Source organism: Cyanistes caeruleus, chromosome 8, assembly GCF_971803275.1.
Source record: "Cyanistes caeruleus chromosome 8, bCyaCae1.hap1.1, whole genome shotgun sequence".
Taxonomy (NCBI): domain Eukaryota; kingdom Metazoa; phylum Chordata; class Aves; order Passeriformes; family Paridae; genus Cyanistes; species Cyanistes caeruleus.
Window position 1 is genome coordinate 30,034,877 of NC_141708.1, and position 11,814 is coordinate 30,046,690.

The window sequence follows — 11,814 nt, forward strand, 5'->3', positions numbered from 1 at the left end:
TTAGGATATTTCCCAACTGATCTTGCACAGGCAAATGGTAAGTCACTAGATCATTTAATGGATTGCCACTTTGAATCTGAAATGGAGAATAAGTGTACTGAGAATATCACAAATCTAAAGCTAAACTCATGTCACAGCTACAGCTGGTCTGTAAGCTGAACAGATAAATTTAGCCGTTACAAGTCACCAAATTTGGCCAGCCTGGTTCCTTATAGAATAGAAGTAAACAAGTTCCCAGGTGAGGCAATGATAGGTTAAATTCAAACTCAAACAGAAGACCCCAGCCAATCCCATCCAACCCTGAATGCAGACATATCATTGGCCAGGGAGCTGGGTGGTACTGAGACCCCGACCAATCAAATGTTCAAGTATGGGAATTTTGAACCCCCCATAAAAGGGGGACACCCAACAATAAACTTTGGCTGTGTCACATAACCTTCAATGTGTTCTGTTGTGTGCTGGTCTCCAAAACTGCAACCCCAATGTAATAAACTTCTATATGAGAAAATAATGTCAGAAAAGCATCTTCCTTTTGATAGACAGAGGACTTCCATCTATTGCTGTGAGAGCAGATGTATGCCCACTTCTGATAGCAGTCACCCAGGTAAAGGGGGAAATTCTCCAGTTAGCTATTGGGATTGGCAGAATATTTTTCTTTCCTGAGGGTAGATCCAGGCTGAGTATTTGCAGATGGTCTCTTTGTTTTTCCCAAACAATGTAAAATATCTCTGTAGAATACAATACTTGGAAACAATCTCCATCTGAAGCAAGTTTGTAGTTTGCTCTGATTTTTCCAAGTACTGGAATATAGGTATCGAGGGAGAGAAAAATGGCAAAGCAAAGTGCTCTGGAGACCAAGCAACATTAGCTGCCCTCTGTGCAGCTATCTGCACTCAAGTTCCCCCTGCACTGCAACATTGCTAAAGTAGTAAATAGTGTCTTGCCCTGACCACCACACATCTTGAGGTGACAGCTGTCCCAATAACTGAGGCACAATAGCCCAGCGTAAATTAATTTCTTTGCATTTCACACATTATTTAGATTGTTTTGATCCAGTCTCAGGGAGGATATTCAAAGGAGCATGGATGGGATTTATGATTCACTGCAAACTCTCACTTTGCCATAAGAAATGTTTCTCATTAATACAAGATTGGTTTGTTTCAATAGTTTTCCCAGTCACACTTGAGGCTATAATCATCTGCAGCTCCTTAGTTTTTCCTGCTTTGCCATAAAGCTGTAATTTTTCTGCATTTTTCTAAGTCATGAGCTGGGTTCCAGCTGCATAAATGGGCATTTGTCATATAGATCAGGCCAAGAAAGAGTAAGCCAAAACAAGAATTAAGGTAAATATTGTTTCATTAAAATAGCACAGTTAAAAAAAAAAAGTTTCACTACTATCAATATGTTTATTGATATGTGCAACAAAATAATAATTTCTGTTGGAAATTTCTATCAGAGGTTTTAAGCCCCTGATCCTTAAGGAAAATCCAGCTTGCAAATTATGTCCTGTTTCTTACAGAAATAGATACTGAAAAATACTGAACACTTCATTCACTCAAGTGCTTAGATTAAAGAAATACATCGACAGGGATAAAAGGATTTAAGTTTTTAGAACTGCCAGATAATTTTTCTATTCTTAGCATTCCTAGTTGCTGTGCCTCCACCAAACTTCTCCCTAAAAACCTTGAAACCTCCAAAAAGCCATAATGTAACAAGAAGTATTTGTCACATCACAGCCAATACTGGGACCCCAAGGGGGATATAAGGCTGTTCCTGGGGAATAAACCCAGAGTCAGACTACATTTTTTATACAGGTGATACTTTTTTGTGGAATCACTGCAATGTTGGAAATTGTCCATTCACATGTAGGAGGGACTAAAATATAATTTTCATAGGGTAGAAGTGTCCAAGGTTAGAAGTTTGCTGCAAAGGACCCTGCGGACACTCCATGACACTGAAGGAAACCAGCTCAGCTATTATTTTTCCCCTACTCCAGTTCCCTTCAACGTTAAACCATAGGGAGGGGATGAAAGGCTGTGCAAGTGTTCTCCTCAATGTGAGATAGAAAAATTTCTTGCTAATGATAATATTTTTTGCCTAACAAGATGACCCATTTTCACTCATCATTACAAAAAATTGGGGGTTGAGTAGCAAATATGAGTAACTACATTTTACCTGAGGTTGGTTTTTCAGATATTTCTATCATCCTTCTAACCATTTCACAGCCTGTTAAATGAGCTGAGACAACACTTCATGTCACTGTAAGCATTTTAAATTAAAACTATGGTAACAGTAAATAGCACCTCATGTTTTTACAGACAATTTCATCTAGAAGAATAAAAATAACTAGTTCTGCCTGGATGCATGCATGATTTGCACAAATGCACATGTTTACTTTCTTATCTAAAAATCAATTTGTGTTTTAGGAGGCTATTTCTAGCACTTGCTTCTCACTGTGTGTTTGTACAGTATCATCCAAAAGCAATCAGGATATTTAAAAAAAACCACAACAAACAGCAAGTACATTTCTTACAACAGGTTCTTTAAAAAGCTAATGCAGACCCAGAGGGGAAGTTATTCAAGTCTGTCAGAGGGACACCTGTTCAAGATAATCCCCAAATACGTTTTTGCTAATAATGTCTGTGCACTGAGGCTGTTTTAACCAACAAGTTAAAATCTCTGCTTTCTTGTATTCCATCCCTGTTCAGTAATATCTTCCCCATCCATCAAGAATCTCTGCAACACTAAGTCACCCTGTTTACATAGATAAGGCATTGTATTTTGTAAGAGAAAATACCAGCAAAAGCAAGCCACTACCTAACATGAAGACCATTTCTTAATTTATTTCATAGTGCAGATACTCAAAATAGATGCTTAATTTTTTAAAAGTACACCTGCTCTCTCATATGGTCCCCTTCAGAAGTGTATTTTCCATCTTTAAAACACCAGTCCAGAAGGGAGCTTTGAAAGATACAAGTGAGCTGTTGCTCCTTATCTGCCCTTTGTGTTCCTTAAAGTCTCTCTCCAGAAGTTCAGCTCTCTCACACTTTTGTGAGGGACAGGTTCTTTGACACACACGTATTGCTACATCTGCCTGCTACACAGGCAAGTACACACTCTTGCTGAATTGATTTAAACAGCCAGTTGGCAGCAACAGGCACTGAAACACCCAGAACTTCATTGGCAGCTTTCATGCAGGCAGTACACACATTACTAATCTGAACAGGTTTTTCTCATTACCACCCTAGTCACGCAATTTTTTAGGCATTCCTTTCAAATTATCTTATGACATCACTAGGTTGTTGGAGAACTTCTTTGACAATTTTAGAGGTAATAAGTTTCATACATATTTGGCACCATAACGGTTTATGTACCACCAAGTGTACTCTTTACTGGCAGTCCTCTCAATAGCTGGCTAGAAAGTCATCCATGGCAAATAAGCTTCTCCAGGCTATGTCTCTGAGGCATCAGATTTTTATAAGGAATAAACAATTCTCTTGTTACTAATGGTTTCACCCCTGGGTATTTCTAAACTAAATTTACTGATCTAACCAAATAGCCTGAGTTTGGGATGAAATGTTTCAAAAGAGAATGGGCAGTGGACTCTAATTCTGGGTCGCACTGCAGCTTTCATGTAAGCCTTGGAAAGAAATTGCATGGCAAATTTTGCATGCTGGGAAGGCTCACCTGAATTTAACATAGGCATGAATCAGTATGGAGATGGAACCAAGCCCTATTTGGATGAGATCAGTTTGGGCTCTGCTCCTGCTCCTTGTGGGAAGATCCTTGGCTGCAAGTTATATAAAGTTAGCAGCCATCTGGGGGCAAGAAATTTGAGGAAAAGATAAAAAACACCATGGCACAATACATTTTCTTCCTTTGGTGAACACATGTTCTTTCAGTTCCCATCCTCAGATGGAGCTAGAAGTGTCTGGTCACACAGCCTTCAAGACCTACTGCCTGAGATATAGGTGTATGTGTGAAAACATCTGTTTTCAGGAATCTTTTTACATATTGACTCTTACCTATCTTTCTAATTTAAATGTATCTATGTTTCACTGCACATGTGGCAGTTGCAAGAGCACAGTATTTCCCAAGGACTGGCCTTTATTTCTTCAGTTTTTCCAAGGATACATATCTGTTAAACTATCTAGAGCACAGTTTGTTTATTTGTTGGTACCTGCACACATATCTTTAGTTCATTGCACTTCTTAGCTCCTGTGAATAAGAACATGTCATTGACTTCAGAGCCTTCTTTTGAGAAGATCTCCTTTGTGCATAAAACCATTTGACAGAACCTTTTCGCATGCTCAGAAGCAGGACCTTCAAAGTGGTATTAAAGACAGTCCACCACCTTGCTCTGAACACTGCAGATTTAGCAATTGCAAAGGGTAGCATTTGTTATAACAAGAGAAATAAAATCGTCCCTCTAAGGACAATAAACTCACCTCAGTTTGCACTACACAAGTGATTGCTTTAACATGGGCCATTTGGCACAAAATACCAGACATAAATAGAGACCCATTTCTGCAGCAAGACACTGCCTAACACTTCCATAGTGAGTACCAGTTAGAGAAGAGCAGGCCTGCAACAAGAGACAAACAATGCCTTGCCTTCATGCTCAGGTGAATTTCACCCCATCTAATAGAGTTCTGTCCTTTCCACATGCAACCTGCTGCAGAAGAGGCAAAGGACTCCAAAAGAGCTGTGCAGCTGTATTATTTTTCCAGCCCAGTTTGAGCATTGCTTGGCTGCAATCTGAAAACTGCACCACCAAACCTTACCATCAAAGCTAAAACACTGGAGAACATCAGGTTCTTTCATCTCACTACCATAATAGGAGTACTCTGTATTTTTCTTCTAAGTTTGTCCCTTTTTTGTAGATTGTGTCTTCTCTTGATGACATAGGAAGCCTGTTTGTTTAAGTGAGCCCTCTCCAGTAACTTTGAAAGCCTCATTCATCCCTGCACTCAGAGTTCTACCCAGCAGAAGCCTTCAGGCTACTCAGTCATTCTGCCAAGACAGCAATAGCTGATTCCCCAGACATTTATATGTAATGCAAATGTGAAAGTGAACTGCTTACATGAATATCAGACAAGAGGAAAGAGTGTGAAGGAATAGAACTGTCCCTAACCATCCAATAAAATCAGTATACTTTCAGATGACATTAAAGATACAAGTCTGAACTGTCTTCTGTGTCCCTATGTGATATTTGGGATGCAGGTACCCTGAGCAGAAGGGAATTTAATATATGGAATCATTTAATATATGATATCAATATGAAAAGCAGCAGAGCCAAGTTTTCTCAGGGAATAGAAAAATTACTACACTCAAGCTACAGAAAAGTTTGTAGCATTCTACTAAATTTTGTCAGCATTCTTCTGAATCCAAGCTAAGGTATCCCTGTTGGTTTGAATTTATTACCATTGTATAATAGTAAACAGAGAATAAAATACCTTTTATTGTCCAAACTGACATTTTATTCCCTTCCTCTTGTTCTGTATTGGTTTTCCTCCTTTTGAAAGAACTGCTGTGTACTGTATGCTTCACAGTCTGGGTATTTTTCAGTGTACTTTTCTTTAGTGTTTCTTCTGAGTTACTGTATTATCATACGTAGAAAAGTGCTTCAAATGTAGTGATCCTTAAAAATCACATTAAGATTGTTGATACGTGACAGCAAAGACCAAGCAGCCCATGCCAGTAGGAACCAGAAGTAACATGGCAAATTCTCAGTGGTATTGAAATCCCTGGCCATAGGAACTGACATGAATTTAAGACTTTACGTAAGAAAATTAAATCAAATAATTCTAAGTCATATTAGTATGGATACTACATAGGAAATGTAATGGTATTTTCTTCATGATTTAAAAATTCTTATCTGAATACAGAAAACGCCTAAAGGACATTTGAAATTGAATTGAAACTTGAAATAAAATTGAATTTGAGTTGAAAGAACCACAACACAGTTTGAATGCTTCATTACAACCAGCATTTGGCAGTTGTTCTGCTAATTGAAACTTCAGTGGACACATCATTTTGCAAAAACCTATCATCATTCATATTGATATTTTAATTTCTGGAAAGACAGTAACAGAAGAACTGTGGGCTTTGTGCAATTGAATCGATGTGGTTGTATGGCCAGATGTTGTGTGGAAACTTCTTAGCTTGTGTTGTTACTTCCTGTTGATCCCAAATCCATTTGAGACTATGTGATAGCATTACCTGGCCAGAATATGGGAACAAGCAATGTTTTCAAATAAACTGAAACTGAAATGGGATGAGCTGTGGATTCTTCTCTTTCATTACTCGGACTTTACTATCAGCCATATTAGAAAGTCCTCCCCCCAAAAATATCTTAGCTGTAATAATAGATTACCATCTGCAATGTATTTTGATCTTAAAGCTACAGAATCCTCATCCATGAGACAATCTCTAGTAATTTCTGACAAAAATGGAATATCTTTGGGGTAATCTCAGACAATATCTGCCCAACTGCTGCTGTTGTTGGGCATCCTGGTGTAGCACAAGCCACCAAGGGCCACCAGCCTCCAACATGAGCAGGACCAGGCAGCAGGGTGACTTGGAGGAAAAGCACTTGCTTCCTTAGGTTTCCTGGGTGCCCTTTGGAGGAGGACAGCCCCAAAGGTAGCTGGGCTTTCCTCTCCAGATGGAGGCACAGAGCTGAGAGGCAGGAATGTGTTTCCTAGTCCCTGGCTGTCTTGGATTAGGTGTGATGTTCAGGTTATCATGGTGCCTAAGGGTCTGAGCCAGGCTCATGATAAACTGTGCCAGAAGTTCAAGAAAGGGTTTTTAAGAATTGGATCTAAGAAAACAAACCTCTTGTCTCTCATTTGGCACCTGTGTGCTAAACCTTTGGCCCTAGATGACCTTTGAGCTCTGGATAACCTTTAACTTTTTCAATGACCTTTGGCTTTTTGTTACCTTTGACCCCTTCTCCTTTCTTGTGACCTTTGACATCTGTAACAACATTTAGCACCAGGACTTTTTAAACCTTTGACCTCTGCATGACTTTGCCCTGTGACCTCTACATTACATTTCCCTATTGTGGCCTTTGACTCCCAGGTGACCTTTAGATTTATGATCTTTGACCTTTAGATGGCACTTCACTTCTAGTGGCCACTGAGAGGCCACTTTTTTGCCTCTCAGTGACCGCTGAACTCTTGGAGTCCTGGCACAGATGCCAGGGATGCAGCGGAAAGGGGAAGCCCAGCTCCACTGCCTCCCACAGGGCTTGGAGCTGTTCTCCCACATGCTAGAATATTACAGAGGACTGAATTTGCCACCACACCTTTACGCTGTTCTTTTTATGTCAATTAAGAACATTTAACACCTAAGCACATAGGACTAGGCACCAAGTCAGCTAATTAGATATAGGTGGCAATTCTCAGGCTTTTTTTGGCCATTTTGGGCACTTTTTCCAGTTGGGAGATTAGTGTGGTTTATTTTGCACATAGTTCCTCAAATGTGGAAGGCATGTGATACAAACTTGTAAAAGCAATGTTTCTTACCATGTGGTGCCCATTGAGAAAGAATGCCATCTCAATAAAATAGCTTGAAATTATGCTTTGATGGCAGGCTTTGTGCTTTTACTTTCATTGGAGAAAAATATCTGTATTTTTTTAAGTTTCAATGAGGGAAAGGCTTTGCCATAGGGAGAAATCTTTATTTAAGGATATTCTGATACGTTTTTTGTCATTTTTCAGTCTCCTTTTTTGAGTGGGACATCTTCTTTCAAAAACAAATGACCCCTTTCTTCTGCAGATTTCATCCCATTTCAAAAGAGATCTGGGAAACAGCAACCTAGTAGCTAATCCCACTGCTAATCCTGAACGGGAACTCATGTGCTGCAGGGAGCTTGCTTACATCAAGCCAATTTGTTGCAGCCATATAAAACATTCTCTTCAGAAAGCCATGCTAGGTTTGCTTCTTGCTGCTGCCAGTGATGTCCTGACCCTCTCCAGTTGCTGTTACTTGTCCTGGAATACCAGACCTGACAGCCCCAGTGCTGTAGACAGACATGCTGCTACGCTGTGGCTGCTCACATGAGGAGCAGGAGTGAAATGGCTTTGTTAAACGACTCCCATTTATTCTCATGAAATGTTACAACTCAGAGCTTAGACTTTCAACCTCTGAAGAAGAGGCACTGGAAACTCGGTATGTTCTTCTTACCTTTCAAAATAAGCACAGTAAACAGTCACTTGGCTGGAAGGCAAGTCCCCCCAGCTTTTCCTCTCAAGAGGTGTTAGTTATATTTTCTTTATCCTCCTAACTAATTTAAGTTACTCTTTTGGAAGAAAAATCAAAATGGCAGAAGTTCCAGCCATATCTACCACTGACACTCCTCCCCACAGCTCGTCTTCTGTCTTTTGGAAAATATGCCCACAGCTATCTCAGACCTGAGAACTCTCACCATGTATATGGACTAACTGGTGCAAACCAACCCATACAAGAACCCTTTATTCTCTATTTTCCCATAAGAGCATGCAACAGTATGGGCAGGGAAGAGGAAAGCTCAACATCTTTCTGAAGTCAGCTCAAGCCAGGGGTTTCCTACTGGGACAAAAATGAGTTTGGAGATCCTGCATGAAGGCTGGAAGCTGACTGCAAACCAGGCAGGATAAGCTGCTGCAGGACCAAGTGCACTCTTGCAGCATGGTGCCTCTCTTGATTCTGTGACAACTCATTTAAAAACACAGACTTGACTTTATGTATGATTTTCAATCTGACATTCAGATTGAAGTTCCCCTCAAAAGGAGGAGAAAGCAACAACTAACCAGTAGCAGTCGCCAACTCAACACATACATTCATGTTCTCTTTTCTGTTCACTCTTCCTGCAAGCAGAGTGCTATTCAATCAGTATGCTAAAATGCACCACCAAAAGCCTCTTTCTTACCATGTGGGTATAAGTGCCAGAGGCAGGAAAATGAACATTGTTGTATCTTTGAGGATTCCTGAATATATCTGCATGAAAAGGTAATATGAATCCTCAACTAAGGCCCCACTGCCACATAAGTCACTCAAATACTCCTTTCAAGTTTCTAAGGTCTTTCCTTAGATTTTACTACTCACTTCTTACTTCCTCTCAATAAACAGGAAGATGGCAAGTATTAAATGCAGGTAAGTTTCAGCTGCTCAAGTTATGTACATCTGTGGTTCACACTCAAACACGAAGGAAAACACAGCACTTCCCAGCATACAAATTAACTGAGCTGAATAGGCATACCTATTTCGAGCACAGCTTTACAGAATGAGAGGACTGAGCCAGAGCCAAACTCCCAATCCCATCTGTATGGAGTGGTAACGGATGTGTAGCTGTGTGTTTTTATATAACCATATATAGTTCAGGCAAACCTCACCAAAAGTAACTCAGTGCAAATTCTAATGTCTCCTATAAACTGGCTAGATTATGCAATGAAGACCTGTGTGGGGAGCGTGGGTGTGAAGGGGAGAGAAAAAAATTTCTGACACCCCTTTTCAAAGCAAACCAGTACACAAACAACAAAATGACAGCCTCCTGAATGCAGCCGAAGTGATCATAGTGAATCCAGTTCTACACCACATAAAACAGCTCCCACAAACAAGTCAGCATTGAGAGCCTGAAGGGCAAGTGAAAACAAAACTGACTCACCTATGTTCCTCACTTAGAATAAGAAAAATAAAATATCAGTAGACAAACAAGTACAGTAACACTTGAAAATAAAACCTGTTTTATAATACTCCCTTTTCTATCTACCTTCAGTAAAGTGGAATCATCAGCTTTAAGGAAGCTTTAACCCATTTTAAGGTCAGATGGGACCCTGTACAACAGATACAGACCACTGCCTGAAAAAAGGCTGAATACTATGAATATTCCTCCTTCTTTAGAGCACCAAACAGGTTGGTACATGCTGTTTTCATTTAAGTAACTTTTATCCTTCTGGAAATTATACTGCAAAGTGTTTAAAAAGATCTTGAAAGAGAGATGCATACAAATAAACTGGATAACGCCTCCCCAGCAGCTGGCAGAATTTCGCAGTCCTACATTATGGCTGTGTCAGTTTGGGCTTTGTGTAAGTGATAGGGGTAGATTCTACCCACTCCAGATTTAAATCAGAGAGGATAAAGCTCAGACATATAATGCCTGTTGCACATTCTCTGCTATAAAATGCACCATTACTCATATATTAAAGGAAGTCTGTTCCTATCCAAATGCTGAGAGAATGACTGAACTGAGCATTCGAATGGCAGCATCAGGAATCGAAAACTGAAGACATGAGGAGCTGGATGCCAATCCAGCAAAACAAATATTTGGAGTGCAAGTAAACCCTGAGAAATCTTGAAAGAAGAATTGGTGGGGCTAAATGGTTGCCTGATTTCAGATCTAACTGTCCAAAACCATGTAGCTTAGGCTGCAGAACAATGGGATCTTTCAAAGTCATCAACATTTTCTGTTCCATGAGACCATGAGGGCTCTCATTCCTATCAGCTGGACAGGGCAGGTGGACATCACCTCTTCTAAATGTGGATGAAGCCTCAGGTAGCAATCCCATCATGCCAAGTTCACTGCACTTGTATAGCATTCATCTGCACCTTGGAGCATCAGCACCGAATACCTGTGATATGGAGAAGGTAGGAAGGCAGTGGGCACAACAGAGAGAGATAATGGACATTAGAGGACAGCAGCCAATAAAGAGGGAACCAAAACATTGTTACATTCTGTCAGTGTTGGCCTCCTACAAAGACATAGTCATGAGTCCCAAATTTAGAGGCAAACATGATTCAAAGCTATTCCCTCCTGACCTGCTTTCTGGGTTTTGGTACTGCTTGATGACAAAAGAAGGGCAAATTACCACATTTAGGCAAGGTAATAAAGGACAACTATCTCATGCAAAATGTTGCAGCCTGGATGGTAGCCCATGCGCTTCAGAGATTAGTTGAAGCTCTGAAAAGCTATTTGAGCAACTTCCTTTGATATACCATCTGGTGAATAATTTACTGGAAATGTCTTAATCACATCAAAGGTATCTATCAATATGCTCAGATTTTCTCAGTGTTTAAAACTCTGCATGTATATTGAACTTGAGGAACAGGCATATTAGTACAGAATTAAACTTTACTGCAGTACTCCCACAGTAATTTAAAAAAAAAAAAAAAAAAAAATCTGCAGCATATTACCAGTATGGCCTCAAGGACTAGGTTTAGGAAGAGCAATATTTCACTATTACCTCAAAAAGACTGCTACTCTACAATCAGCCTTGCTCATGTTTCCAAAAATGTATAAAATAGACACATATCTATGGCATAAAAAAAGTTCAAAAGCACATCTCCCTATTCAGAGGATGTATCGGCAGGATTCTCTTACAACAGTCACATGGGTTTAGACCCAAAGTAGATTTAGGCTAGATATAAGAAAGAAATTTTGTGCACTGAAAGCGGTGAAATACTGCCACAGGTTTCCAGAGATGTTGTGGATGCCCCACCCTTGGAAACATTCAAGGTCAGGTTCGACAGGGCTCTGAGCAGCCTAATCTAGTTGAAGATATTTCTGCTTGTTGCAGGAAGATGGGACTAGAAGGCCTTTGAAGGTCAACCCAAACCGTTCTATATGGCATCTATTCAATATCATATTCTAAACAGAAGTATTATTATTACTGGTTCCCCTCCCTAAATACTGAGACTAAATTGGGGTGGGTAAAATTGAAAAAAAGCTAAGCAAACAAAAAACCCCCAAAACTTTCTGTCTCTTAAATATAGGTTTAAAATCACACAGTTAATTATATTCCCCGAAAGCTAAGGCCAGATTATACTTATTTG

General features: G+C 39.9%; 1 protein-coding gene across 3 annotated transcripts in view; it reads right to left on the bottom strand.

The window, feature by feature from the left end:
* Positions 1 to 11,814, bottom strand: part of RTKN2 (rhotekin 2) — a 58,687-nt gene that overhangs the window by 45,466 nt on the left and 1,407 nt on the right. Inside the window, exon 2 of one of the 3 annotated variants that reach the window (XM_086899793.1) lies at positions 10,511 to 10,613. The exons of the other annotated variants lie outside the window; for them this stretch is intronic. The gene's annotated coding sequence lies outside the window, so the exon portion shown is untranslated. The remainder of the gene's footprint in view (positions 1 to 10,510; positions 10,614 to 11,814) is intronic. 3 annotated transcript variants of the gene reach the window in all.